Genomic DNA, 6,274 nt, shown 5'->3' on the forward strand with positions numbered 1-6,274 from the left:
AATTTTATTATCAATAAATTAGCAATGATTTATTCTGAATCAACCGTAAATTTAATGATACTTATCATATATAAATTATCAGAAATTAATGATTAACTGAACTAATTTAGTTAACTTAGAAAATTATTATTATATAATTAAAAGGATTAACTAATTAATTAATAAGATAATTATATGATTAGTGAACTAATTATAAATAAATTACTATCGATTATTTAATTAGTTAACTAATTAATACATGCTCATTAATAAAACAACAAAATAGTAAGAAAACTTTAATTTAGTTTCAAAATTAATTCTTATAACTTTATATCCATTTATATTTCATTAAAAAAATAACTGATACTACAATTGTTAGTTTTAAATTTAATTGTTGTTAATTTAAAATCCCTACTACAAAAATTAATACAAAATAAACATTTAGTAAAAGTTAAGACAATTTAATAAAAATAAATAAAAACTAATAAAATTAGGAATGTTACAATGCCCATTCTTGGGTGGATGGGTTGGGTTGAATTGAGGGTCAACCCAAGCCCAACCCTAAGTCTCAAACCTCAAGCTTATGCTTGGCCTAACTCGAGATTAAGCCCAAATCTACCAATCTAGGCCCAATTCAAGTTTAACCCAACATCTTGAGTTAGGCTTGAGCATATTGAGCTTTGTAACTCAATTTCCAAGTAGAATAAATTGATAATATGTAGATATGTAAATCATAAAATGTTGGAGAGACTTACATTGGGTCGGGTCAGGATCAAACTATCCGATGCCTTAACATAAGCCTAACCCAACATCTCGAGCTAGGCTTGGGCATGTTGAGCTTTGTAATTCAATTTCCAAATAGAATAAATTGATAATATGTAGATATATAAATCATAAAATGTTGGAGGGACTTAGATTGGATTGGGTCAGATTCAAACTACCCGAGGCCTTAACATAAGCCCAACCCGAGTTAGGTTAATTAGGTCTAAATTTTTTGACCACAGCTTGGCTTGAAGTTTCAAAACTCAAACCCAACCTCTTCAAGCTTTGGCTGAACTGGATTGGGCGCAGATAGAAATTAAAGCAGATGCATAGTCATGTTTGAATAAATGGAGACTTTGGATTATCCATTCAATGGAGAGCACCTACGTACACCATCCTAGCTTTGGCCAAGTCAACATCCGTTTGTCTCAAAATAAGGGGCGGCCATTGCCTAGTGTAACAGTAAAGTAAATTCTTGAGCCAAGAAGCATGAGGATGTGGGTTCATGTCTGAAAGATTGCATCCACTTTGCAAGAAAATGTAAGGTTGGTCTTCATCCAATTCATCCAAATAAAGCAGCTGCATTATTTGTACTTTTACTTTTCAAGTGGGTTCTACACTAGACGCTGTAAAACCTTTTTTACACTGTACATACGACATATTTGTATCTTTCCAAACTGAGTCTCAGCAACATTTTAATTTATATATGGTATTACTCCATAATAGTGGTTAGTAGAAAGAATGTTTTCAGAAGTAGGATCCAGATTAAACCAATGTTGTGAGGCAATTGAACAACATAAACATTTTTACGAATAAAAAATTTTATGATGAAATAAGTGACACGTACAAGTATCTTTTGTAATAGCCAATTCCCAATTGCATGGGAAAATGACAGATGATGATGGAAGCTAGGGATGTAAAATTCGATTCAAATTTACTCCATTTATAAATATGTAGAGTGAAAAATCTTATATTTTGTATATATTTGTAATCTCTCCAAATTGAGCCTAATTAAGGCTGTGTTTGATTACAGTGCAAATTTATTTGCACTGATGCAAAACTATGGCACTGTAAATGTTTTGCTTTGAGTGTAAATTTTGATTTATTTTTGTTTCAAATTTTACCTTAGTTTGTTTGATTGCAATACAAATGAAGCAAAACAAAACCTAAATAAGAATAAAGTAAAATCCAAAATAAAATTAAACCAAATTTTACATTTTTTTTTCGTTTACACTCCCATACATTTGTACTAGTGCAAATAAAATTGCACTGCAACCAAACACAGCCGAATTAGAGAAAAGGCCAAACAGGTTTTCTTTCAAGTTTGAAGTCTGCTGCAGCCACAGCGTTTGAAGCACCAAGTAGCGGCCACCTTCTGCATCCCTCCCTCTCTCTCTCTCTCTCTGAGATTCAAGAGGATGAACAAAACACAAGGCGTAACGGAATTGGACTAAAATAATTAGATGGGGCTGGTCACATCAATTCACTAACCAAATAAGAGTGTCAAACGCAAAAGAGAAAAAATTAATGCCTATGAGAGACATTGCTTCAATTTGTATTTCGCAAGATGGATTCCAATGGCCTATCCTTTACAATCTGCTCTGTGAATGCATGCATGAAAATAGGATAAAGCAGCTTACGTTTACCAAATTCATAATCAACTTTGAAACACAAATACAATAAATCAAAATGTCAAAATAAAAAGCTTACCTATCTCATAAAGCGGATTAAAATCATAAAAAAAATAAAAAAAAAGCAAAATTAGAAGACTAAATATAAGATAAAATAAAAATAAGGGTGACCAGTTTACTATTATTGATCAAACTACATGCAACTCTAAGGCTATGTTTGGTTTAAAGGAAAAAATAGGAAAAGAAAGGAAAAAGTAGGGTAAGGAAGGAAAAAGTAGGGAAACCTTTATAAACCCTGTATGAGCTTTCCTACCTTTCTTTTTCTTTCCCTACTTTTTTCTTCAAACCAAACACAGCCTAAAGGAACATGGGGCAATGTATACACCCCTTTATGTACCTTCAAAGTTCTTTGCCTCGGATGGCTGATGAAACCAGCCTTAATTTACAGGAGCCCTGGGGTTGCAAATCACCTACAAACCTGCTGACCTGGCCATCATCCTAATCGTTATAAAGAATGAATATCAAAGGCTGCAAACTGTTATAACAATCATTAGTCATCATCGTTGAAGATTATCATGACCCATTATTGTAATCATTAATGTTAAGGATAATGAGAACCGAGAGTCCACTCGAGATCCGGATCTATCCTCCTTGGATAATCCCTACTTAGGATAATCTCTATCCTAATCCTACTGTAACTCATCCATCTTGTGATTATCCTCTTATCTGTACAATCTCTCAATTCTTGTACAACTTCACTTTAATTTAAACATCCCATCTATAAATACCATACGTCTAATGGTATCACACACACCATCCACAGTATTCTTACTTCAATTATTTTCTTGTTTTTTCAGTTCTTCTATTTTCCTAACTTGGTATCAAAGCTATGGCTCACAACGGTGTGCACCTCGACAGCAAGCTCAAACATGGGATCAGTTTCTGAGTTCTGTGTTGGAACATCAGTGATCAACATATCCAACATCTCTCATTTGCTTCCCATCAAGCTAAGTCATGACAACTACTTACCTTGGTGGGCGTAAATGATTCCAGTCCTCAAAACTCACAAGTTGCTAGGCCTCGTAGAAGGAGCCATGCAAGCTCCTCCAACCCACATCGATGGCCCTGATGGACAGAGAGTGGTGAACCCAGAATATGATAACTGGGTGCAGCAAGATCAACTTGTGTTCGGGTGGATCATCTCTTCTCTCATTGAGAGTGTGGTGACTGAAGTGATTGGCTTAACCAAATCAGCCGAAGTCTGGAAGGCCTTATCAGCAACCTACTCTGCCATCTCAAGGTCGAGAGCACTCCATCTGAAACGATAGTTGCAGAGCATCAAGAAAGGGTCAGAACCAATAACTGAGTATGTCAAAAGAGCCTAGGTAATTTTTGACAGCCTAGTAGCTATTTCTGAACCGGTAGGCCAAGAAAACCTTATACTATGCATTCTTCCTGAACTTGGGACCGAGTATGAGTCCATAGTCACAATGATCACCAATAAGACTGATTTTGATTTTCTTACCATTAATGATGGCCCTGGTGGGCAAAGAGTGGTGAACCCAGAATATGATAACTGGGTGCAGCAAGATCAACTTGTGCTCGGGTGGGTCATCTCTTCTCTCATTGAGAGTGTGGTGACTGAAGTGATTGGCTTAACCAAATCAGCCGAAGTCTGGAAGGCCTTATCAGCAACCTACTCCACCATATCAAGGTCGAGAGCACTCCATCTGAAACAACAGCTGCAGAACATCAAGAAAGGGTCAGAATCAATAACTGAGTATTTCAAAAGAGCCAAGGTAATTTTTGACAGCCTAGTAGCTATTTCTGAACCGGTAGGCAAAGAAAACCTTATACTGTGCATTCTTTCTGAACTTGGGACCGAGTATGAGTCCATAGTCACAATGATCACCAATAAGACTGATTTTGATTTTCTTACTATTAATGATGTATTGGGACTTCTCTTAAATCATGAGGCATGGTTGAAACAACACAACCAGACTGCCACTGATAACCCTCCTTCAACAAATTTTGCTGCACATGGCAAAAATAAAAATAATTGGAACTCCAAAAATACAAACCGCAGAGGTGGTTCTGCTCCCGATAATGGCAGAGGTCGCGGCAGTGGTCACAACCATGGTGGTTATCCTAATCAGTATAATGGAGGCAGAAATAATGGTGGTGGTCATGGGAAAGGTAATTTTTCCCAAAATATCTGCCAGGTCTGCAACAAACCAGGCCATGGTGCTCTTACCTGCAGGAGGCGCTATGACTTATCGTATCAAGGAGAACAATAAACTCCCCCAGACACTGTTGCATATCACACAAGTGTTGAGAATGAAGTTGATCCCACATGGTATCCAGATTCTGACACCACTCATCATCTCACTCCAGATGTAGACAATCTGTAGAATCAGTCTGAGTACATGGGTTCGCATCAGGTTACAGATGGTAATGGATCAGGTTTGCAAATTTTACATTCCAAATCTTCATCATTGACACATAATAATCATACATTTGCTCTCAACTCTATTTATCATGTTCTACACATCACCAAGAATCTGCTTTCTATGAGCAAGTTTACCAAAGATGATGATATTTATCTTCAGTTCCATCATGATTTCTTTCTTGTGAAGGATTATATGGGGAGAGTTCTCATCAGAGGAACTAGTAGAGATGGACTCAAGTCAACAATAAAACAACTGCCCTTGTCGGAGAATGCACTGCCTTTTCAGGATGGCATCAACAACTAAGTCATGTTGCATTCAAAGTAGTGAGTCAGGTTATCTCCAAATTTGGTTTGCCTTGTTAGAGTCATACTAGTAGTACTGTGTGTGACTCATGTCAAATGGGTAAGAGTCATAGACAACATCTTCTAGTTTCACAATTTATTGCAACACATCCTTTAGAAGTTGTTTATTCTGATGTATGGCGACCAGCCCCAACTATTTCTAATAAAGGTTTCAGATATTATGTTATTTTTGTGGATGGTTTTCCGAAATTTACTTGGATGTACCCACTCAAAAAGAAATCTGGAGTTATGGATGCTTTTCTAAGCTTCAAACAACATGTGGAATGTTTGCTGTCCACAAAAATAAAAATCTTTCAATCTGACTGGGGAGGGGAATTTCGCTCTCTCTCACGGTATCTTGACTCTGAAGGGATTCATCACCGGATGGTGTACCCACACACTCATGAACAAAATGGTACAGTTGAAAGGAAGCACCGACACATTGTTGAGTCCGCATTATCTCTACTGGCTTCCACTTCTCTCCCATTTTCCTTCTAAACTGACGCTGCACATATGGCAGTGTACCTAATCAATCGTCTTCCCACTCCAACACTTCGTAATCATTCTCCATATGAGGTACTGTTTCAAAGAACTCCGGATTACACATTTCTCAAAATTTTTGGTTGTGCCTATTATCCTCTTCTTCAACCCTATAATCGCCACAAGTTTGAATTTCAATTACAATAGTGTACATTTTTGGGATATAGTACCGCTCATAAGGGTTACAGGTGTTGGCATCCTACTAGTGAACGTGAATTCATCAATTAGCATGTCATCTTTGATGAATCTCGGTTTCTTGGTATGCAACTCTCCCTAGTTAACCGATCCAATACTGATCATACCAGTTCTTCTTCAAGTACCTCCATACCAAACCTGCAAGTCGTAGCTCCACTACCACTTGGCATCTCTTCTTCATTCGATGACATCTCCTCTCCCTCATCAGATCACCAACGACCACCCTCGGTGCCTTTAGAGACCCCCGCTGCTCCTAGTCCATCAGTCGAGTCTGCTCCCAACGATTCAAGAGCTTCTTGATGCTACTCCTACTGCACCTCCACCTTCACAACGAACTCGTACCATGGTCACCAGATCAGTGAGCTCCACCACATCT

General features: G+C 37.4%; 1 long non-coding RNA gene across 1 annotated transcript; it reads left to right on the forward strand.

The window, feature by feature from the left end:
• The first annotated feature begins 3,204 nt into the window (after window positions 1-3,204).
• Window positions 3,205-5,350, forward strand: LOC148879332 (uncharacterized). The gene is made up of 2 exons (XR_016105581.1): window positions 3,205-4,835; window positions 5,009-5,350. It is a non-coding gene; the product is annotated as an uncharacterized LOC148879332 (long non-coding RNA).
• Window positions 5,351-6,274: the final 924 nt, after the last annotated feature.

Source organism: Nelumbo lutea, chromosome 1 (assembly GCF_056320005.1).
Source record: "Nelumbo lutea isolate HS-2025 chromosome 1, American lotus-T2T, whole genome shotgun sequence".
NCBI classification, from domain to species: Eukaryota; Viridiplantae; Streptophyta; class Magnoliopsida; order Proteales; family Nelumbonaceae; genus Nelumbo; species Nelumbo lutea.